Below are 24,841 nucleotides of genomic sequence, written 5' to 3'. Positions count from 1 at the left end.
TCAGTGGGAATCACACAGAGCACCTCCTGGAACCACCCTCCTCCTCCTCTGCTGGTCACACAGGGCATGTGAACAGACTCTACCTTAAGCAGGGCAGCCAGCGCAGACACGCTGAAAGCCTCGAAGACTTTCTGGTAGACGCAGACATCCTCTACTCTTCACTCCTTGACACGAAAGTGAGAGCTGGGCACAGCACTTTGTGCACTGTTCAGCTCAGTCTCCAAGACTGAAGATTCCACTGTAGCTAGGGACCCTGGCCTGTGTTGTCAGTGGTCAAAGGTCAGCATCATAACTGACAGCTGACAGAGTGTCCCTCTAAAGCCAGTTGCACGTACAGCTTTCAGTCTTTTAATCTTTTCCTTTTGAGATGACTATAGACTTCCAGGCTTTTATTGGAAATAATAGAGATGCTACAAGCCTAGCCCCTATTTCATGCAGTGGTCATCTAATTATATAATTCTAAACAGAGTAAATATCACTAGGATATTCACATGGATGCTGTCACAGACACACTATTTCCAGGAGCATGTGTGTGTGTGTGTGTGTGTGTGTGTGTGTACACACACACACAAAGGCAATGTTATCCTCATAAAACCATTTTTGAAAGAATGAATCCATTGGCAAATGAGTTGTGGACATTCTTTGATGTCCTTCAACTCTAGTGTAAAATACCCACATTCAAGGAACCATTGGAGGACTTGATGTATCCTAGAATAGATGCCTTAGTTTCTTGGTATGTTTTCTCTTTTATTAATTAATTTATTTATCTTAATGAGAAAGATAAGAGCAATGCTCAGCTCTTGCCTTTGGCAATGGGATTGAACCTGGAAAGGACCCCAGATCCTCACACATGAAAGTCTTTCACTTTCTTTTTTTATTATTTTATTCATAGTTCACTGGACAGAGATAGAAAAAGTAGAGTGAAGGAGATGGAGGGAGAGAGGAGAGATATCTGCAGCCCTGCTTCAACTGCTTGTGAAGCTCTTCCTCTTTAGGGTGGACCTGTGTCTGGAACCCAGCATGTTGTAACTAGTGCTCTGAGCTAGGTGCATCCCAGCCTTCCATTACTTCTTGTCTTAAACAGCTCTGTAGGATGCACTCCATCTGATCACAGACAAGAAACATCCAGATTAACATCAGTGAGAGAATCACTGTTCAGAAAAAACAGTGTGTTGAGCACCAGACAGTGTGCTTGTGTCTGTGTCTGCTTGTGTGGAGAGAGAGGTGGGGAGAAGCCTGTTCTCACTGTCCTGCTGCATCATCTGAGTGCTTGACCAGGATGAGTGGTTCCTCAGACTTTTCTTTCTTTCTTTCTTACCTTCCCTTAATATAAACTGTTTGAAGGAAAATATGGCATTCTTACTAATGATGTGATGGTTGAACAATGCTTTTCCTCACTCAGTCCAGGGAAAGTGAGACAGATGTTTGTATTTGCCATAAGGAACAATTAAAAGATTAAGGAAGCAATGGATCACATATACAATATTTCTATCATGCTGCTGGCACACTGGTAAAGTACAGTCAGGTGGCCGTGATGTCATTCACTTCCCTTGTCTGTCAGAGACTCATTGGCACTTCACCTCTAAAAGGTTCAGGCAGAATGGCTTTAGCTGCAGTTTTGGAATTCAGCCTCTTGAGGGCACTCATCACCTACACAGGGAAGCAAAATGAACAAAACTCACTCAGTTTTTTTCTTCAACTACTTACTTAGAAAGGAGATTCTTCTAACAGATCCATTCACATAATTTAATTGTGAATGATCAACTTATAACAGTGCATAATGTTGAATAAGAATCAGAAATTCAACATACATGTAGATTGATATTAACTGTCAGCTGGAGGCAGTCTGCAATATTTTGTAAAATGATTTTTTTCTATGGATTATGTTTTTCAGAACTTTGGAATGATTCTATTCCATACTTTAGAGATACATCTGGATCTAAATTTACACAACACTTTTTTGTTTTTTTATATGTATTTATTTATTTATTTATTTTCTCTTGTTTTGACCTTGTTTTTTGTTGTTGTTATAGTTATTATTGTTGTTGTTATTGAAATTGTTGTTGTTAGGACAGAGAGAATGTATAGAGGAGAGGAAGACAAAGAGGGGAGAAGAAAGATAGACACCTGCAGACCTGTTTCACCGCCTGTGAAGTGTCTCCAGCAGTGAGGAGCTGGGGCTTGAACTGGGATCCTTAGCCAGTCTTTGCGCTTTGTGCCACATGAGCTGAACCCACTGTGCTCTCATCTGACTCCCTACACAACACTTTTTATGTGTCCAGCATTAACTACCACAATAATAGTTTGAGTTTCCTTAGGACATTTGGGGTCAGTTCTCTTCCTTGTGTCCAGGGTTATAACCGCTGGGGCTTATTGCAGGCACAGGAATCCACTGCAGCTGGTTGCCATATTTTTACCTTTTTTTTTTTTTTTTTTTTTACTAATTCCCTATTTTTTTTGGATAGGACAGAAAGAAATTCAGAAGAGAAAGGAAGGATATATATATATATATATATATATATATATATATATAGAGAGAGAGAGAGAGAGAGAGAGAGGGACATACAGACATGCTTCTCCACTTGTGAAGCCTCCTTGCTGCAGGGATGAGCAGGACCTGGAAGGACCTTGACCATGTACTATGTGTGCTTATCTGGGTGCAATACCGCCAGCCCCATAATGAAGTGATTAAATGCACAGCTTTTTACCCTACAGCCTAGAGAAACACCAGTAAGTGCTCTCTTACATCTTAATATGTCATTCATATAGCCATTGAGTAATAACTTTGTCTCATACATTTGGGGACAAGATTGGAACATGCATTTTTCTTTACATAGTTCTGTCTGCAAAGGAGATTCTGCAGATGAGAAAGAGGGAAAGGATCCAGCAGGAGGCAGCCTTTTCTGGCCTCAAGTTTCAAGATTGAGCCCCAGGGGCTGGTCAGCTCCTGACAGCCAACTCCAGAGAATCTCCACAGGGGTGCTGGGTGGTGGCTCACCCTGATGAGAGCACATGTTTTCATGCCCAGGAACCTATAAAAGGTTAGGACAGTAAATATCCGGGAGTCTGGAGTTGGGCTGTAGTGCAGCAGGTTAAGCACAAGTGGCAGGAAGTACAAGGACTGGCATAAGAATCCTGGTTCAAGCCCCAAAGCTCTTTCTGGACTTTCTCAGATTGATTTACACTGATGGGACCTTGCTTGTGACTAATGGGGACATTCTAACCTTCCCTTGACTTATCTTTTTGCCTTTCTGTCATCCCATTCATTCAATCCTCCAAAGTTTTACAGAATACTTTCTCTAGAAGTCAGTTATAGTTGAAAAGGCTTCTTCTAACCCTGGAATCACCTTCTCCTATTCCCATATTTCAATTAACAGAAGCCAGGCTCTAAGGACTGCAGGGTAAGCTCTGCACCTTAGTGCTTATTTTGTTATTATTATTTTTAATATTTATTTTATTTATTTATGCCCTTTTGTTGCCCTTGTTGTTTTATTGTTGTAGTTATTATTGTTGTTGGATAGGACAGAGAGAAATGGAGAGGAGGGGAAGACAGAGAGGAGGAGAGAAAGATAGACACCTGCAGACCTGCTTCACCGCCTGTGAAGTGACTCCCTGCAGGTGGGGAGCCTGGGTTCGAACCGGGATCCTTATGCCGGACCTTGTGCTTTGCGCCACCTGTGCTTAACCCGCTGCGCTACAGCCCGACTCCCTTATTTTGTTATTTAATATTTATTTTTCTAGAGAAGGAAATTGAGAAGAGGGAGACAGAGACTCCCATATCCCTGCTTTAGAATCTGTGAAGCTTTCCCCCCTGCAGGCAAGGACACAGGGCTTACTCCCTGGCATCCTTAGGCACTGTAGTGTATGTATTTGTGTGTGGCAGCCGGGCCATGCAATGTATTGTTTAAATTTCATGGTGAAAGGGTGAGCAGCCCCACAGTCCTGGAACAGTAGTTAGTGCTCAGACTACCTCTAGGCCTCTTAATCCTTTCTCACCTCGGCACATCCAAAGTGTGGATTTGTAGTGCAGGCACTGAGCCCTAGAAGTTACCCTGGAAGCCAAAAAAAAATCTCTGCAGGGAGGCAATTTTCAAAATGTTTAATTTTTAAAAATTTCTTCACCTTCTTAATTTATTTAAAAAAGGAAATATTCACAAAACCATAGGATAAGAGGGGTACAACTCCACACAATTCCTACCACCAGTACTCCGTATCCCATCCCCTCCCCTGCCAGCTTTCCTATTCCTTATCCCTCTGGGAGTATGGACCGAAGGTCACTGTGGGATGCAGAAGGTGGAAGGTCGGTTTTCTGTAATTGTTTCCCCGCTGAACATGGGCGTTGAATGGTCGATCCAGATCCATACTCCCAGCCTGCTTCTCTCTTTCCCTATTAGGGTGGGGCTCTGGGGAAGCAGAGATCCAGGACACATTGGTGGGGTTGTCTGTCCAGGGAAGTCTGGTCAGCATCATGCTGACATCTGGAACCTTGTGGCAGAAAAGAGAACATACAAAGCCAAACAAATTGTTGACAATCATAGACCTAAAGGCTGGAATAGTGCAGATGAAGTGTTGGGGGGGGTACTCACTGCAGACTCTTGTGTACTTCTGCTTTCAGGTATATATTTTCCCTAGTTTATGGATACATGTGAAAGGCTGGAGTAGTACAGATGGCATGTTGGGGAGGCGGGCCCTCCATTTTGGAGATAGCTAATAGGCATATTTTAGTAATATTTCAAAGGTCCTGTAGCTATACTAGTTTTTTATTTTTCCTCTGAACCTGAAATCTGATATGCAAGTGGATCCCAATATTATCTGGGGAGGCGATGTCATGGCTGGAATAGGGACAGAAAGCTGGATCAGGGAAGAGAGTAGTTCCATAATATGGGAAAGGTGTATAAATATTGTTGACTGTAAACCCCATCAATTTGATATGGACTGGGGCCAATATTCAACTTAGGAGCCTATGTGAATTCTGCATCCCTGTAGATCTGAGCTCACATTCTGTGGTCACGAGTAGGAGCATTCCAAGCTGCCCCAATATCAGGACCGATCTTCCTTAGGTGTAGCGTAGCTTATGTTGTCCATGCTCCAAAGGGAGGATAGAACATTCTCTACCATTGTTGATCCAAGGTGAGGACAAGGTCCTATGGGGGGCCCACATAGGGTTGTTTTTGAGAGAGATGACTGGTAACAATGGAGAGAGGGAATTATTTGATGTCTGGGCCCATCATGTCTGTTTGAGAATCTCAGGACTCCCCGAATAGGGCCCCAGCTGATGGGGTGGCCTGATAGTGACTAAAGAGTCATCATTAACGTAAGCCAGTCTCTTGCCCTTATTCAGGTTTGCAGTCCTTGCTTTGTTAAGGTTAGCTTTGGGGTGAGTGAGAGAACTGTAATAGGAAGGAGGTGAGGAGGGTATCTAAGTCTAATTAGATACTATTTCATTAGGAACTTTATACTGACTCACTGCAGACTGTTGTGTACTTATGCTTCCAGGTATATATTTTGCCCTAGTTTATGGATGGTGTGAACATAAGCTCTATCTCATGGGACCTGGTCTATATCTAGGTTTTGGGACTTTGTTGGGAGTGAACCTCCTGGGATGGAATTAGAGAATACTATGGAAGGATAGGTCTCACCCGAGTAATGAAGCTGAAGGTTGTCGTTCCACACCTGAAGTCTCTTGACACAGTCTGAAGTGAAGCATGCTGAGGTGGTACTCGTTACATTGATTAGGTTGGGACTGGCAGATGCAATATTATCATTATTGTTGTTAGTAGTATTGTTGTTGGATAGGACAGCCAGAAATGGAGAGAGGAGGGGAAGATAGAGGGGGAGAACAAGATAGACACCTGCAGACCTGTTTTACCATCTGTGAAGTGACCCCCTGTAGGGGGGCGCAAACCCAGATCCTTATGCTGGTCCTTGCACTTCAGGTCATGTGCACTTAACTGGCTGTGCTGCTGCTCAGCACCCAGGATCCTTTCTTTATCCTTACTTCTTTTCATTGTAACTACGATGTGTCATGATGTCTTCAGGTTTGGGTTTATCCTGTTTGGGACTCTCCTGGCCTCTGAAGTCTTAATGTCCTTTCTGTTGTTGAGAGCTGGGAAGTTTTTCTCTCTTAATTCCTCTAGGATATTTTCTTCCCCTTCCTCTCTTTTTTCCTCTGGTAGGCCAATTATGAAGTGTTACTTCTTTTGAGATCATCCCATATGTCTCTGTTATTGTTTTCAGTGTCTCTCAATCTCTCTTTTAGCTCTTTTACGTCCTTCTTTTATTTCTCTAGCTCATCCTCCCTGTCTGGTAATTCTGTCTTCTGCTTCTGTTAATCTTCCTTCCCTTCCTTCTTCAGCTCAGTAACTTGTTCTGCTAGTTGGCCTTTTAGCTCAGCTATGTCAGCTTTCATTTCTCTAATTACCTTGAGGTGGCTGGTATTTTCCTTGAGGGTCTCCTCTGTTGTTTCCCTATTTCTGACAGTCCTTTCCTCCATAGTTGTCTTCATTTCTGTGATCATCAGGTCTATTAGTGTTTGCATACCTTTCTAATCTATAATTACTTCTGATTTATCTGGACTCTGTTCTGGGGTCTTGTCCTGATTCATTGTGCTATCAGGTTTATTTGCTCTCAATTTTACCTTCTTTATTTTTTCATTGACGTGGTTTGTAGTTTTCTGTCCTGTCATTCTTAAGTTGTTGTGTGTGTGAGTATAAGGGCACACTAGAGTCTTTTCTCAGATGAAGTCACAAACCCCAGAGTGTACATTAGCAGCTGAAGCAGAGATTGATGCAGTTCAATCAAAAGCAGTTAGCCAGACAACACCAACACTGTAAAAACAACAGACATTACGAAAAGTAGAGAAATGAAAAATGGAAAGGCAAGAATAGACAATTACAAAAATAAGCCATCAACTATAAATTCTGAGATAGTGGGAAGGGAGAGTGAAGGAAGGGGAAAGAGGCACAGGGAGAGAGATAGAATCATAGAGAGAGTCCACTCCGCTACTGCTATAAGCTCACCCATCTCTGACTCCTTTTAGGAGTTAGATCCTGGCATCTGCTTTGAAGGATTCTGAGCAGTGAGTCAATCCTATTTCTGAATTATGCCATTTCCCAGAATAACCATAATAATTATTTGTTGTGATAGAGATAGATGATACATAGGTAGATTGATTGATAGATAGATAGATAGATAGATAGATAACAGCACTAAAGCTTGCTTCAGTGAAGTGGGGGCAGGGTTCAAACCTGCATTAGACACATGGAAAAACCAATGCACTATTCAAGTGAGCTATTTCACCTGCCTAGCAAAATCTTTGTTTCTTAGTCTTTTTAAAAGTTTTTTTTAAATATTTATTTATGGGAGTTGGCAGTACTGCATGGTTAATTGCATGTGGGACAAAGCACAAGGACCATCATAAAGATATCGGTTTGAGCCCCTGGCTCCTCACCTGTAGGGGAGTCACTTCACAGGTGGTAAAGCAGGTCTGCAGGTGTCTTTCTCTCCCCCTCTCTGTCTTCCCATCCTCTTTCCATTTCTCTCTGCCCTATCTAACAATGATGGCGTCAATAACAACAATAATAAGTACACAAACAATAAAAAACAACAAGGGCAACAGAAGGGGAAATAAATAAAAATATAAAAAATAAAAATATTTATTTACTTTCTTCTTTGTAGAGACAGAGAGAAATTGAAAATGAAAGGGGATATAGGGAGGGAAATATACCTGCTACACTGCTTCTCTCATGAAACCTCCCCCCAGAGGTGGGGACCTGGGCCTTGAACCCAGGTCACTGTACATGGTAACCTGTGTGCTCAACTGGCTGCACCACCCACCATGCTCTGCTCCATATAATATTTAAATGTCTTTGCTAGGGGCTGAGAGAGGTCGGATGCATACCTAGTAGGGTGCTCCTGGCCCAGATGAACCCTGGTACCACATAGGAGTACCATAGCACCAGGGGCTGGGCAGAGGTACACCCAGTAGAGTGTATATGTTACCATGTGCAAGGACCCTAGTTCAAGCCCTCAGCCCCTACCTGCAGGGGTTAAAGCTTTAGGAGTGGTGAAGCAGTGCTATAGGTGTGTTTCTGTCTCTCCCCTCTCTATTTCTCCTTCCTTCTTAATTTCTCTCTGTGCTATTAAATCAAATATATTTATTAAAAAATGAGAGTCACAGCACCAAGGGGGAGTGCCTGTCTCTGAGTGAAATTGGGGGACTACTTAGTAGTTCATGCAGAAGACTTTAGTGCTTGAGGCACCAGAGATTCCAGATTCAGTCTCCAACAGCATAAGCCAGAGTTAAGCAGTGGTCAGCTAAAGAAGGAAAAGGAAGGGAAGGGAAATACAGAAAAGGAGAGGAAGGAGAAGGAGAGATATATGGAGTATAGTGGTGCTTTTGTATGACCATTATGCTATCTCCTCAGTTTTTTTTTTCGTTTTTTTTACCACTTATAGACCAAATTATAAAAAACCACAAATCCCCATTCATCCACCCTCCAAATTTAAACAATAATCGTACTCTGTCTCTCAGTTTGTCTGTTCTTTCCTACTCAGTATTTTTTTTAAAAAAAAAAAACTTTATTTTCCCTGTTGTTGTTATTGTTGTTGGATAGGACAGAGAGAAATGCATAGAGGAAGGGATGGCAGAGAGGGGGAGAGAAAGATAGACAACTGTTAACCTGCTTCACTGCCTGTGAAGTGACCCCCCCCCTGCAGGTGGGGAGTTAGGGGCTTAGACCAGGATCCTTATGCTGGTACTTGTGCTTTGTGCCATGTGTGCTTAACCCACTGTGCTACCGCTGACTCCCCAGATGTCTTTACTTAACATAATGGCGTTACCACTATAATGGATTTTACTTTTTTTCTTCTTAATATTGTGTTCAGGATCTTTGCCAGTTAATGACATCTAAACTTGGAGGCTGGGGAGCTAACTTAAAGTTTACATAGAAAGCTTTCATGCTTCAGGTTCCAAGGCTTCAGGTTGAATCCCCAGCTCTCCAGCATAAGTCTGAGCTGAGCAGTGCTGTGCTTTCACTCTGATACACACACACACACACACACACACACACACACACACACACTTATTTATTAAGTATTTATTTTTTTACCAGAGCCTTGCTCAGCTCTGCATCATGGTGAGGCAGGAACCCTAGAGCTTCCAGTATGAGTCTCTTTCCATCAGCATTATGTTATTTAATTATTTAACCCTGCCCATTCTCACACTTTTTGTATCATTCCATTTCTGTAGCTTTCATTACTAAACATAACAATAAAATAAAATGTGATAAAGTAGTAAATAAATAAGTAGGGCTTGGGCAGAAGTGACTGCCTAGTTATCATCTTTCTGTCTTTATACCTATCTCTCATTAGTAATGCTATTTAAGAAAGTAATGGAAAATAAAAATATTTTTCAAAGAAGCCCTTCGACTGGGAGGGCATTGACATCTTTCTCTCTCCCCATAACTAAATACAATAATACAATAAAATACAATTATTTAAAATAAAAGAGAGTGGGGGTAGAGAGCATAGTGGTTATGCAAAAATACTTTCATGCCTGAGGTACCAAGGTCCCATTTTCAATCCCTAAGACTACCATAGTCCAGAGCTGATCAGTGTCCTGGTTAAAAAGAAGAAGAAGAAGAAGAAGGAGAAGAAGAAACATACCTGTGTGACGCATATTTGAATGTGGTATAAAACTTTGTGAGTTCTTTAAATAAAATAAAATACGAAGAACTTGTGCTTAGGAGTTCTGCTGAAGCCTGTCATACCTGTGGCTTTAAGAGCCCAGTTTCAGTTCCCCCGCGCCCCTTGAGCTTGAGCTGACAGTGAAAAACATACAGTTTTTCTCCCTGGATCTGTGTCTGGAAAAGAAAGTGAGGTGAAATTTGGGAGAAATATGGGAGCCCTTTGGTTGGCTGTAAGGTGCATTCTGCTCTGTGACCACAAGGGGGCAACATAACACAGCAAGGCCCCTCCTGGGCTGGCCTTGCTCTCATTGCACTGCCCCTTGGTCTGGAATAGTTGTTCCTTTGGGCAGGGTGTTTGCAGTCTGTACCCAGGATCTGTTCCTGGGAGCTTCCTTCCCAGGAGCTAGAGAGAGGTAAGAGACTGTTCACTGGGCATGGCACCAGGTTTATGAGGCTGAGGCGCCAAGTTCCCTGTCCTGGTGAGGTGGCCACAGAGACAGAAGGGTCCTGGAGCTCTGCCTTTGCTCCCCCTGTGTTTGTGTCATGGGTGTATCCCCTTCCATTTCTTGCACTGCTCCAACCCCTTCCAGGAAAAATGATTTGAACACCTGTGCTGGGCTGCTGGGCTGTGAGGAACCTGCTGGAGTTCCCAGACTTCCCTGCACAAGGACCAGGGTTGGAGCCCTGGTGGTTCCCCACCTGCATGGGGAGGAGAGGTGAGGCAGGTCTGTGGGGGTCTCTTTCTCTCCACATCTCTATCTCTCCCCTTCCTCTCAATTTCTCAGTAGACTTTAAATTCAGAGAGAAAGAACAAATGGGATGTTGTTAGGTGGCAGGAGTGGGGTGAGCCATCAGCATCCCTGGGTTCCTAGTGTTGGAAATGATGTCCAATTAAAAATAGTTGTCAAGGCAAAAAATAGGAATTGAAGCAAGGCATTTATTTATTCTTTTGCAAAAGGGTGTGCCACCAACAGTGGCCTTCAGGCAGCAGCATGTCCCCCTCAGCCTTCTCCCATCTTTTATATCTGAAGCAGAACTGACTCCTCCACCCCTGGGCTGGGATTCAGAGCTCACAATCTCTCCATTGTCTAAAGGAGGGAAGGAGGAAGGGAGTATGAGGGTCTCTGCTGGAGGATTGGGAGGCACTGCAGGGAGCTGACCTAAAGAATACAAAACTACTGGCCACAGGTGGTCACAGATAACAATTTATAAAAAGAATGTTTGTACTAAACAGTTGTTCTATTCGTGTTCTTTTGAAGAGAACACCTAACCATCTCTCACAGTCAATTGACTTTTTCTCTGCATGTTCTTTCTTTGATAACCACAGGAAGGCTCCCTTAACCTCCATGAAAATAAAGAGGGAAAAAATGTAGATGGGAAAGAGCTGCAGTTCAAGTCACAGCAATTCTGCTGATCCTCAGATTCCTTAGAATAAAGCAGAAGTGTCTAAAATTCTAGTTCAAAAATGTATCAGAAGTACAAGAGATAAAGTTTCTGAAATATGTTTTCCTAGTAGATAAATAACGACATAGTATTGCTTTAACGTTCCCTATTTCTACATGTCTCTATCTATACATACAAATGCAGTTATTTCTCTACCTCTCTGCCCATTTGTGTACTACCAGAGAGAAATTGAGTAATGAACAGCAAGGTAGGAAGCAAACTCTCACAAGAATATACTAAAAAGTTACGTGTCACACTGTTTATTTGGAGTTATTCATGACTTTAATCATAAAAGAGGACTGGAAAAAAAAGCAATGGATGGGACTTGGGTGGTATAGTGTAGTGGGTTAAGTACAGGTGGCATGAAGCATGAGGACCTGCATAAGGATCCTGCTTTGACCACCACCGCCTGCCGGGCTCCCCACCTGCAGGGGAGACCCTTTACAAGCTTTGAAGCAGGTCTGCAGGTGTGTATCTTTCTCTGCCACTCTGTCTTCCACTCCTCTCTCCATTTCTATCTTATCCAACAATGACGACATCAATAACAACAACAACTAGAACAAGGGCAATAAAAAGGGAAAAATAAATAAAAAGGGAAAATATAAAATAAACATAAATAAATTTTAAAAATTGAAGAAAAAAATAAAAAAGCACTTGATACCAGGTCTCACTATTAGATATTATCACTATTAGGCCAGATTTCACTATTAAACATCCGTGATCAATGTTGGTAAGTTTGCTTGATAACCCAGTTGACCAGGAGAAGTCACTCTGCTTGTGTTCCTACATTAATGACTGTAAACAACACTATTCATAGTTTCCATTAAAAATAGATTCATTTAATTCTACGAACATTCGAGGAATGATTAATACCTATTCCCATAACTTCTTATTCAGTGATCTGCTATTGGCTATTTGCTTTCCTGTTCGGCTACTGTAAGCAGTGCAGCTGAGAACATGGGGCTCAGATACCTTTTATTTTTTAATGTGTTTGCCTCCAGGGTTATCTGTGGGGCTGGGTGCCTGCACTACAAATCCACTGCTCCTGGAGGCCATTTTTCCAACTTTGATGCCATTGTTGCATTGCTGTTGTTGGAAAGGACAAAGAGAAATTGAGAGAGGAGGGGCAAGAGAGAGTGGAGAGAGAAAGACAGACACCAGCAGACCAGCTTCACCCCCAGTGAAGCGACCCCTCCCTGCATGTGTGGAGCAGGGGGCCTGGGGCTCAAGCCAGGATCCTTGTGCTGCCATGTGCAGTTAACCTGCTGCAATACCGCCTGGCCCCTGGGCTCAGATATCTTTGAGAACCAGTGCTTCCATGTCTTTGGATAGAAGCCTAGGGATGGTATTGCTGGATCTTAAGGCACTACCCTTTTTGTTTGTTTGAGGACTCTCCCTGCAGCTTTCCAAAGGGGCTGCACCAGTTTACATTCCCAACAGCAGTGTCACTTCTCAGGGTTCCCTTTGCCCACACCTTCCCAGACCCCAGATCTTAAAGGTATGTTGATATGTGAGCTGGAGTCTCACTGTGATCCCAATCTGCATTTGCCAAAGTCCCTGTAATGGGTTGGCCAGTCAGCAGAATTGTTGTGCAAATGACTTGAAAGCCTGGGGCTCTGAGATCCCAAATCCTGTTTCAGCACCAGAATCAGCCAGAGCTGAGCAGGGAGTGAGCAGCTGAGAAAAAAAAAAAATTCAAAGGCCCCTGTAACCTCTGAGGTCATGACCTTGGTGTCTTCCTGGCCCTTGACTTGGGCCAGTGCTGGTTGGGGACCTGGGTCTCCCCTTCAGGAGCTCTTGGGGGAGCTGCTGGGCTTTGACACAAGACCTGCCCCTGCCTGCAGCAGCCCCTCAGTCTTCCCTGTGATGGTGGCCAGTAGGACACAGTCCAGATCACCTGAATGAAGTGACACTGCTGGGCCTTTATTGGGGATCCCAACACTGACTCACAGCCCCTCCATCCCACACAATTGTTAAAGAGATAATGTGGGGGGGGCACCTGCCCCCATTCTGAAAGTGCCTCATGCCAATCTCAACAATGAATTAAAAAGAGAGCATGATTATCCAAGTAAACTAAACTGTAGAGAAAACGAAACATGTTAGTGTACAAGAGAGGGAGAGGGAGAGGAATGAACTCACTCACTTTCTCCTTGATCACATGGTATTCCCCAGAAAGAGAGCAAGCCCCACAAGGTTCACCACTTTTAAAGCCAAAGGCCCCACCTACAGCTGTAACCACTCCCATTTCTGGGTTGTGCCTTCTCTCCCTCAACACCATGACTCATCCAGGAAAGACTCACCCCTGCTCTCTCTATGCCCTGAGCCTCTGCCTCCTGCTCCTGCTCCCACTCCTGCTCCTGCCTGATTTCATGGTTCCACACGGGTCTGCACTTCTGCTCTGAGAGGAGGCACCAGGACCCGGGTTGGAGACCACACCCCAAGTCCACCAGGAGTCACAGTGCGCAGGGGGATCCCGTCCTGCTGGATGGTAAGAAGGGGTGCACTCAGTGATGTGGGTCTGAGACCTCATCCACATGCCTATGACCTTGACGTCACTGCTTCCCACCTGGAGCTTCCAGAAGCTTCTTCAAAGGCGCTTCTGCTTTCTGAGGGCAGGAGACCGGGTGTCTCCATAGGTTACAGAGACAGTGATTGGGATTGTGCCCTCATGTCAACTCTCCCATAAACCTGGAGGCCCCCATTAAGATGATGGCAAAAGGAAAACAGACAAACAGCAAAAGCTAGAAGGAAGGCAACAGTGAGGTGAACACTGAACCTTTGAAAGTTCACGGAAATGTTTAGTGTGAGACGGCCTTTACTCTGTGCTTCATTTTGTCCCTCCAGGGCTGGGACTCCACACCTGCCCAACTCCACCATTCCTAGAGGCGGTTCTTTATCTTCTTCTTTTCCCATTTTTCATTCGATGGAGCACCCAGATGGATGGGGGAAACAGTGTCACACACTATAGAGCTCAGCTACGATAATGTACAAGGACCCAGGTTTAAGCCTCAGGTCCTCACCCGGGGGGAAAGGAGGCTTCACAGAGCAGTTAAGCAGAGCAGCAGGTGTCTCTCCCTTTCTATAATCTCTCTTTCCACTTTCAATTTCTCTCTCTATTCAAAATAGAGAAGATGATCGCATGCAGCACTGGTCACCTGCTCCTGAGTTCTTACCCCTTCAAGAGGAACCAGGGACTTGAACCCAGGTCCTCTACTATGGTAACATGTGACCTCTACCAGATGAGCTAGCACCTGAGCCATGGCTTTTGCCCTGAGCCCTCTCATCACATATGCCAGGGGTAGAGATGTGTGGATGTAGACACACACATATGCACACACAGAGCCCAAACCTTTTGGTTCCTACTGAGTTAGCTTCTGATGTTGGAGTCCTACAGGCCTTACCTATGAACATGACACAGCATAGCCAGGACTGAACACGATAGGGAAATAACTGAACAGTCTGGGGCCTGGGATTCAGCATCCAAGATACACGCAGGTGCACTTGCATTTTCCCAGCAGCTGTTAGACGTTCTCTTCCGTCAGAATGAACTGCATATTAGAATTTAAACATACGTCTGAAGGAAGCTCAGAGTTACTATTATTGAGGTGAGGGAGCAGAGTTTAGTGCAGAGCACAGCGTTCTTAGCACATCAGTGTGCAGAGATGAAGCCTGGCTGCAGGTGGGCACCATCTGAGGAGTTTTTAGACCCCAGAGATTCTGTTCTGTCACAGGATGGACTTCCTCTGGGGGGCCGAGCTCAGTGCTGAATAGCTCCAGGTGAAACTCCCTGTGCTGCACATTTATTTGGAGGGACAGCCACGGGGCTTCAGGGACATTGACATATACTTAGAGAAGTGAGGTCAGTTAGTCCTGTGAGTGCCCACACACGTCTGGTTTGGTAAGAGCATGCTCAGTGAATATGAAGATAAGATTAAGACAGAGCATTGCCAGTGGTGGTGGCCAGGCTGGTGAGGAAGCCGAGATGCGGAGATCGGCACCATAGTAACAGTGTGTGGATTGTTGTTCTGGGAACCCTTCTGAGCAGCTCATGTTCTTTGGAAGTACATGTCAGGCTGTTCTGTAACTTAGAGTCTTTCCATTTTTCCTTTAAAAACAGAAACTGATGTGACTGTCTTGAACCATGTCTAAATGAAGGAGTGGGGCTCGTCTCACTGGCACTGTGGACAGAAACATGTTCATGTCTGGGTCCAGGACGTAACACCAATTTTAGCTAAAAATATCAGTGAGAAGTGTAATTTTCCCCCTCAATTTTATATCGTTCCTGCAGTTATTCACAGTGGCATTTTAGATGAATTCAAAGTGTGTTTACATTTTGGTGACTGGAGATAGCTCATCTCTTAGAGTGCATGCCTCCCATGTTTGAATCCCTGCATTTGAGCATCAGCACCATACATGGCCTCAGTCTCGTCATGGGTGGTGACAGGTGCTGTGATGACTCTGTCTCTCTTTCTCCAACTGCTCTCTCTCTCTCTCTCTCTCTAAAAAATTATTTTAAATATTATACAGTTGGGCATTAGGGTCATTCAGTGGCACTGTGCAGATGGCAGGGCCAGGATTATTCCCTGCAGTGATTAAAATAAATCAAGAGCCAGGGAGAGAGCATAATGGCTATGCAAATGACATTTATGTCAGACGCTTCTGGGTCCCAGGTTCAAACCCTGCTACCACCATAAGCCAGATCTGAGCAGAGCTCTGAAAAAAAAAAAAGAAATTAAATTCAAATAAATCTCCTTTCAAATGAGCTCTTCCAAGGAGCCTTCCTTGTTTGTCCTCTCCACAGTATCATTCAGATTTCATCTTTCACCTTTACTCCCTCACTTCCCTCTTTGTTTTTTTCTGGGTAATATTTCCAGGAGTCTAGAATCACACTGTGATTGGTAGTCTCTTCTGTTGAATTTCTGTCTTCCCCATTCAAAAGTTGGTTGCATGAGAATTGGGCCTTTTTTCTTTTCTTTTTTTTTTTTTTTAGTTCTTACTATAGGACACTATTTCATTTCCTCAGGAAAATAACTTAAATATGTAGGCCAATCTGAAGATGCAGATAAGAATTCATTAGTAGCCACTTGTGGTGGACGGTCATTAGCACCTAGAGGTCTGGGACCTGGACAGTGTTGGAAACTTGCCCTGGAAGCTGCATGGACATGTCTGAAACATATAGTCTTGCAAACCAAGGTCTCATCCAAAACTGTGAATGATGCCTGGCAGAGGCATAATGTTGAGGTGGTTGTGTGTCTAGTGGTAAATAAAAGATAGGCGTCCATCAAGCTTCCTGAACAACTAGAAAAACCACAGCCCACATTTCTCCAGTTTAGGACCTATATAGCCCCCATTTGGAAGCAACCCAAATGCCCTTTGACAGATGACTGCATAAAAAAGTTATGGGACGGGGGTCGGGCGGTGGCGCAGTGGGTTAAGCGCATGTGGCGCAATGCGCAGGAACGGCACAAGGATCCCAGTTCGAGCCCCCGGCTCCCCACCTGCAGGGGAGTTGCTTCACAGGCGGTGAAGCAGGTCTGCAGGTGTCTATCTTTCTCTCCCCTTCTCTGTCTTCCCCTCCTCTCTCCATTTCTCTATCCTATCCAACAATGACAATATCAACAATAATAACTACTACAACAATGAAAACAACAAGGGCAACAAAAAGGAAATAAATAAATATTTTAAAACGTCTTTAAGAAAACATTTTAGGGAAAAAAAAGAAAAAGAAATGAACCACATTTTTAAAACTCAAATCCACACCACAGCAAACTGTCTTTCTCTATTTTGGGAAGGGCAATGGAAAGCAATCCTAAGCATGAAGTACTAGCCACTGTTTTTATGCACAGTTACTCCCTGTGTCAGCTCTGGCTTTGTACTTGACTTCTGGGTTTTCAGTCCCCTGTGTCCTCTCTATGGTGACTCCATGGGCTGGGAGGAGCAGTGGGATGGGAGCATAGAGCAAAGTGCCTGCTGTTCCTTTGTAGCCCTGACAAGGAGAAGGACATTCTAGGACTGGCACGGAGCTCCCACAGCGAAGTTCATTTTATTGTGTAGGAAGTCCCAGGTTCACACATGCACATCAAATCAGCTCAAACAGCACAGAGGGGAGACTCCATGATCAGTGGAGGCTTGCAGTGAGCCTGGATCTCTATCTCAAAATCTCTGTCTCTCTTTCTCTGCCTCCAGGGCTATTGCTGCGTCTCTGTTCCCTGCACGATGAATCCACTGCTCCTGGAGGTTATTTTCCTCTTTTGTTGCCCTTGTTCTTTATTGTTATTATAATTGTTTTTGTTATTGCTATCATTGTTGTTAGACATGACAGAGAGAAATCTAGTGAGGAGAGGAAGAGAGAGAGGGCAGAGAAAGACAGATACCTTCAGACCTGCTTCTCCACTTATGGAGCCAGGGGCTCGAACCAGAATCCTTAGGCCAGTCCTAGAGCTTCACACAATGTGCACTTAACCTGCTGCACTAGCGCCCAGCCACCTTGTCTCTTTTTAAAGGATTCAAAAGAAAAGGTCTTCTGGAACTAGTGGGTGGTCACAAGACCATAACAGTTAAGTAAATAATAAAAGAAAAGAAACATTTAAAGTCTATTAGACTGACCTCATGTGTCAGTATAGTGAGCAGAGCAATTCCACACAATCCATTGCAGTTATTTAATCACAGCAGCCATCAGTGTTCCTACCTTCATTTGTTTGACTTCTTAACAGATCTCTGTAAAGGCACAGTTTAGAAAGGCAATGTCAGGGCACAGGCAGTGGCATATCTGGTAGAGTGCACAAATTACAGTGCACAAGCATCCAGGTTCTAGTCCCTAGCCCCCACCTGCAACAGGGAACCTTGATGGACAGTGAAACAGAACTACAGGCTCCTGTCTATCTCTCTACCCCCATCTCTCCTCTCAATATCTCTTATCTTTATTCGCAAGAAATAGTAAATCAAATCTTTTCTAAAGAAGGACACATTTAGTGTCAGAACTGACAAATAATCTGCCATAGAAATACAGATCTCAATGGTATTGGGCATGGATGAGCAGGAGTGTTCTCAGACAGGATCCTAGCAGAAGTTACTAATGGGCCCAGGAGAAGAGCCCTCATACTGCAGTCGCCAGCTTTTCCTGTGCCAGATCCAGGTTCAAGCTCAATCCTCACCATAGGATGGAAATAAGTGTCAGTGCTGTGTTGCTGCCTTTCTCTCTCTCCCTCTCCCTCTCCCTATCTTTCTCCCTCTCTCTGCTATCCTGTAATTCAGTGGATGGAGCTGGTTACTGGCACCATGAATTCACTGGTCCTGTCAGTCATTTTCCTTTTTTTTCCCTATTTTATTGAATAAAGATATATTGGGGGGGGGGAAGAGAGAATAGAGAACGATAGACACCTGCAGCGTGTTTCATCTCTAAGCATGTTGGGAACTTGGACTCAAGCCCAGATCCTTGCACATGGTCATGTGTGCCCTCAGCCTGGTGCCCCACCTCCCGGCCTCTTGTGTTATTTTTGATCTATCTCCCTCCTCTACTGGAAGAAAGACAAACCCAGTGCAATGTCACCCCAGACATCATGGAATATAAAGTTCCTATTGCACCCTGTACCAAGGGATGTCTGCATTCTAAGCAAGGGAACCTGGGAAGCTTGCTCCCATGGACTCAGCAGTTTCTATGCCTGGCACCTGCTTTCTGTAGGGTTTCCCTGGCTGAGTGCAGTGATGCTCCCACAGACACAGTGGCTCCATCCTGAGGCCCAGAGGGAGGACCTAAGGCACCATGTGGGCACTAGCTTAAGGTGAGTTGACCTGATTGGTACCATTCTTCAGCCTGAGTCTGCATGTTGACTGTTCTCCGTTTAGGGCATCAAGACTGTGGATAGGAAATGAGTGAGCTGCCAACTATTGAGCTGCTGCGCTGGAGACCACAAGACTCCACTTCTATCTCCATCATCGCAGAGCCCTGCCATCTGGAGCAGACCTCTGAGGAGAACCCAGGTCAGTGTGTCCTCAGGCCCAGACACTGAGTAGGAACCAGCAGGGAGCACTGGTGAACCCCAGCCATTCTGCAAGTGTCCCCTCTGGGCCAATGACTGCCATCCTGATGTGGCTCCTGACATTGAAAGCCACCTGTAGGGGTGAGGGGGTGGTACAGGCAGGGACCAAGACCCACCCACAGTCCAACCTGGGGACACTTCCTGTTGTGAAATCAGACCCAGCTCACTGCTAGGGAGGGCGCTTATTTTTCAGTGGCTATAGGTAGATAGTGGCTCCTCCTCTTTGTCTCTGGAGCCTCTCTCACACAGGACTCTGTCTCTGTGCACTGTGTCTCTTACCAGACCAGAATGCAAGAAAGTGAAATGTATACATATCATAAATCCTCACATTTCCCCTTGTAAAGGGCCCAGGGATTTGTACTCAGTCTTCATGCTGGGGAACATGTGCTCTCTGTTATCCCAGATTCACCCTGGTCCCTTTTGGAATATCTGAACGCGGCAAGGTGTTCATCACCTCCTGTTCGTGAAAGGCTCAGGCTGTAGCTAGAGGCCAGGCTCCCACAGTGGATCAAGTTCAGACATCACAGAATATTAAGGGAGCCATTGTGTTAAAACCTTGGCTGTTCAATTTCAGTTGAGAAGTCACTATAAACAACCTGTCTGCATTGCCTGTGCTGACCAGTCTGAACACTTGCTAGAGTCTGCTGGTGACTGGTAACTTTGCAACAGTTACTCAACTCACACAAGGTTGCAAAGGGTATTGATGAGGTACTTTCTGGTCATAAATACATGTGCCAGTTTACAAATATATATATATATAGAGAGAGAGGAACAGGGAGAGGGAGAGGGAGAGAGACATGAAGGAGGGAAGAGAAGGAAAGTATAAAGAAAACAAAAGAAATGAGAACTAAGGAACAATCTGGCCCATTTGATGTCAAAGGGAGGAATCTGACTGATCCCCACCAAAGAGAGACCAGGTAGTAGTGCTGGCCTTGTGATTGCAGACAGATAGACACAGTGTCACAGAGGGACTGTGGGCCCTTTCCCACATTGGGGGCCCAGAGCGGGCCAGTAAGTGTCAGTGTTACATTAGAAGCATTTGAATGAAATGTTGGTGTCAGGTAAGTTGAGACAGCAATGCCTTCTAGTTGTGGGAAATACACACACACACACGCCCAACTTAGGCACACACAGAAAGGAAATAAGCAGAGGATTAAAAAACTGCCATACAAAAGGAGACAAATAGGTCTCCAAAATGATCAGTGCACAGGTGGGTCCAAATCCAGGAGCAACCCCAAAGGTTAACAGACGGGAGTGTTTTAAATGCTTGTGGTCCATATACACAAGGGAAGTCTACTCACCCATTGAAGATGGAGAAATCATCCTCTTGTGTCCTACTATATGGAACTTCAGGTGGCCATGTTTAGTACCATTTGTTGGAAGGAGAAAGATGAGTATTTGGAAATCTCACTTATAGATAGAACTTAAGAAATAAGGAATAGGTCCAAGGCCCTGGCTCCCCACCTGTAGGGGAGTCTCATCACAGTCAGTGAAGCAATTCTGCCTGTGTCTGTCTTTCTCTCCCCCTCTTTGTCTTCCCCTCCTCTCTCCATTTCTCTCTGTTGTATCCCACAACAACATCAACATTAACTACAACAATAAAACAAAAAGGGCAACAAAAAGGAATAAAACAATAATGATATTTTTTAAATGCCCTTTCCCTTCATTTAAAAAAAATTAGCAAGAAAAAGCCAGATACATGGCAGAATTTAGACTGGGCTTGGCCTGTTGCAACAAGACCAGGCCTTGTGCTGTAACAGGAAGAGGAAGAGTGGGAGCTAGAGATACCCACTCTGCCCAAGGGTGGCAGAAAGGCTAACATGGCTGTGGAGTCAGTGTGCAAGTGACTGTCAGAGACGGGGAGAAATTGTGCCCACTTGATAACTACTATTTTTTAAATCATTCTTTCCTAAGTAGAAAAATAAACTGAAAGGAATTTTGAAGATTAACAATAGGCTGTTTTGAGTTGAGGTAGATTCATAAACCAGTGTTTCAGAAATTGATATCTTCCCTTTTTCAAAATGTGTTGCAACACCTTATCTTCCACCAGAGTACACTGAACCCCCTGCACCTCATCTGCAGACTCTGGGGTCTAAGCACTAAACTCTAGTTTTCCACACAAAGAAGTTCTTCTGTCCTTAATTTAAACTAGATTTTATGGACAGAAGTCACTTTCCTAATTCAGGTGGCTCACTTATGTATTGTTAGGATTAAACTGAAGTTCTGTAGAATACAGTTTTTAGATCAGTATATAGTGCATAGTAATAGCCTCTCAGTCATTTATTTTTATATTCCCAAATGTATTGTTCTTAATTTTACAAATACCTCATGTGTTTTAGATTTTGCCCATTTGGCTTTGGCTGGAATTCAATTACTCTGCCGATCCTTGTCTCATCATCTAGTGGGTAACAACCTTTTCTAACATGGGCCAGGGAGTGAGTTACTGTTGTTTCCTTTCTCTTAAAGTTGATAATACAGGGTGGGGGAGAGAGCATAATGGTTATGCAAACAAACTCTCATGCCTGAGGCTCCTAAGTCCCAGGTTCAATCCCCCACACCACCATAAGCCAGAGCTGAGCAGTGCTCTGGTGTTTCTCTGTGTGTGTGTGTGTCTCTCTCTCTGCATTGCTCTCAAAAAAATAAATAAAATTAATTTTAAAAAAAGGATTAGAAGACCATTCCAGGCACACATGAGAAAACTCCATTTAGTCAGGACTATGAATGCCCTAACACAGTAAGGATTAATACTCTTCTGAAATCCCTTCTAGAAAGGTTTTGCAGTATATCTGGTGTCTCTGCTAGAATTATTTTAGTTCCAAGAATTTAAAGTATTAACTTAGTGCTATTAGTCATAGGAAATATTCAAAGGCTGTAGCAATACAAAAACCATCCTTGATTAGGTAGCATCATGAATGAATCTCAGCTTGTAAGGAAGTGTGTATCTGTATATATACACATACACATAGTTGTATGAGAAGTTTTCGCTAAGGAACTCAGTGTTCTAAGAAACATTTAAGATTGTTTTATGTACTGCATAATCCTGAAGTGTGAGGGCTTTATTTACATTTATGGTTTTTCATTCCATCAGTGAATGTCCCTCTCTAGTTAAGTGGAATTGAACTGCATTTATACTTCAAGCATTATTAACCTTGTGGATCTAGGACCTCCTGTATGCTTGATTTCACCACTTCTAGGCTGCTTTTTCATTCAGACAGAGGGACAAGAGAGGTGAAGAGAGACAGATGGCATACTGACTGCATTGAAACTTCTCCTGGTCCATTCTCTTCCCATGTAGGGCCATGGCCCAATTCTGGGCAGCCTGCTCTACTTGGTGAACTATGTGTGTTCAAGGGTTCATTTTCCACATTATTTTAAACTGTTTTTTCACAGGTAGCATTTGCAAAACAGTGTCTTGGAATGAGGATAGGTTGACTTTAGATGCCAGTTATAGGCATAGCTGCTCTTTACAAATTAGTGAAAATTCAGTTTTCTAGATATTGGACATTGCTTTTCTTTATTATAAATTCCCTTTTCTTTATTATTCCTCCCTCCTTTTCTCTGTCTCTCTCTATTATTTGTTTGTTTGTTTGTTTGTTTTACCAGAGCACTGCTCAACTCTGGCTCATTTTATGGTGGTATGAGCTGCTGAGCCTGGGACTTTGGAGTGTCAGGTGTGAGAGTCTTTTTGCAGAACCAATGTGCTCTCTACACCTGCTGGAACAGTGACTTCTTTGTGTCAAATTCTTCTCAAGAGAACATACCAGAGCATCATTCTGGCACATTCAGTGCTGGAACCAAATTCAGGATCCTATGCTTGCAGGTCCTGCTTTCTGACTTCTGAGCTCCCTCCTGGGTCTCAGTAATTCTGCTTTTAAAAATAACCAGAGGGAGTCAGGCTGTAGCACAGCGGGTTAAGCGCAGGTGGCGCAAAGCACAAGGAACGGCATAAGGATCCTGGTTCGAATCCCGGCTTCCCACCTGCAGGGGAGTAGCTTCACAGGCGGTGAAGCAGGTGTGCAGGTGTCTATCTTTCTCTCCTCCTGTCTTCCCCTCCTCTCTCCATTTCTCTCTGTCCTATCCAACAACGACAACAACAATAATAACTACAACAATAAAACAACAAGGGCAACAAAAGGGAATAAATAAAATAAATATTAAAAAAAAAACAACCAGAGCACCTCTGAGCTTTGTGTGGATGCCAGTTATAGGCATAGCTGCTCTTTACAAATTAGTGAAAATTCAGTTTTCTAGATCATGGACATTTCTTTTCTTTATTATAAATTCCCTTTTCTTTATTATTCCTCCCTCATTCTCTTTGTCTCTATGTATTATTTATTTATTTGTTTTATTTATTATACCAGAGCACTGCTCAACTCTGGCTCATTTTATGGTGGTGTGAGCTGCTGAGCCTGGGACTTTGGAGTGTCAGGTGTGAGAGTCTTTTTGCAGAACCAATGTGCTCTCTACACCTGCTGGAACAGTGAACTCTTTGTGTCAAATTCTTCTCAAGAGAACATACCAGAGCATCATTCTGGCACATTCAGTGCTGGAACCAAATTCAGGATCCTATGCTTGCAGGCCCTGCTTTGTGACTTCTGAGGTCCCTCCTGGGTCACAATAATTCTGCTTTTAAAAACAACCAGAGCACCTCTGAGCTCTGCTTGTGGTCATGCCAGAGGTTCCACTGGGACTCCAGAGCTTCAGGCATGAAAGCCTTTTGTGTAACCGCTATGCTGCCTCCCAGTCACTGCAGTTGTGTTTGCAAAATGGACTTGTAGCACCAAGGTTTGGTGCAGGGACCTGAAGGAGCCAGGAGCAGCCCTGAGTGCTGCCATGTAGGTGTTGTGAGCTGAAGCTGGGTTTGGAGGTCAGTTTACTGTGTCAAGAAAGCTTCATGGAACTCATTGTGACACCTGTGCTTTTCCTCCCTTTATTATGTTTTTATCAGAGTCTAAGTATTCTTTAAAGGAGGCTCGGTGCTCTTCTCTTTTCAGACCCACTAGAATTCTTTTCTCCATTGTACTGTCAGCATCATGACTTCCATTGGTTTGAAGCCCATCGGTAACTCTTTAGAATCACTGCTGCTTGAATGTTGCTAACATTATGCTTGTTTACACCTGAATTGTGGTTTCTGGTGGGCAGAAGACGTGTGCTTTCTTTCCTCTCTCAGAGCCTAAGTCGTGTCTAATGCTGTGCAGTTGTTAAATCACCAGTAGCCACAAACAACTTTTCATGCTTCTCTTTTCTGTTTTCATATTAGTATAAATAGAGATTGCTCTGGCTCTGTGAATGTCTGTTTTTCCTTCCCAAGGGATTTTCTGATTATGATAAGTAGTTATTTTTTGTTGTTTTTATTTTTGTAACTTACAGGTTTAAATTTATTCTGCTATGCAATGGCACTTAGTCTTCCCGAGTTAAAAGTGCTAAAACTGTTTTTAAAAGACCAGAGGCATAAAGGGGGAAAATGATAGTTATAACTAAATATCTTTTTTGACATTTGTATTAGGGATTTAGTAATGCTTTATAAGATTATAATATGGACAGCCGTGATTCCACACCAAACCCATTGCCAAAGTTCTGTACTTCTGTCCACAAGAGGAACCGCCATAGTTTTCACAAAATCTTAGAAGTCAGCTTGGCTGCTTCTATTTCTTTCACTTTTTTCCAAGT

The 24,841-nt window shown here is 43.7% G+C and overlaps 1 long non-coding RNA gene across 1 annotated transcript in view; it reads left to right on the top strand.

The window, feature by feature from the left end:
* Positions 1–23,727, top strand: part of LOC132536778 (uncharacterized) — a 209,088-nt gene extending 185,361 nt beyond the window's left edge. The window contains exons 6-7 of the long non-coding RNA XR_009548308.1: positions 21,511–21,572; positions 23,533–23,727. This is a non-coding gene — a long non-coding RNA (uncharacterized LOC132536778). The remainder of the gene's footprint in view (positions 1–21,510; positions 21,573–23,532) is intronic.
* The last annotated feature ends 1,114 nt before the right edge of the window (positions 23,728–24,841 follow it).

Source organism: Erinaceus europaeus, chromosome 2 (assembly GCF_950295315.1).
Source record: "Erinaceus europaeus chromosome 2, mEriEur2.1, whole genome shotgun sequence".
Taxonomy (NCBI): domain Eukaryota; kingdom Metazoa; phylum Chordata; class Mammalia; order Eulipotyphla; family Erinaceidae; genus Erinaceus; species Erinaceus europaeus.
Note: the sequence above shows the minus strand (reverse complement) of the source record. Positions and strands in the feature narration are given on the sequence as shown.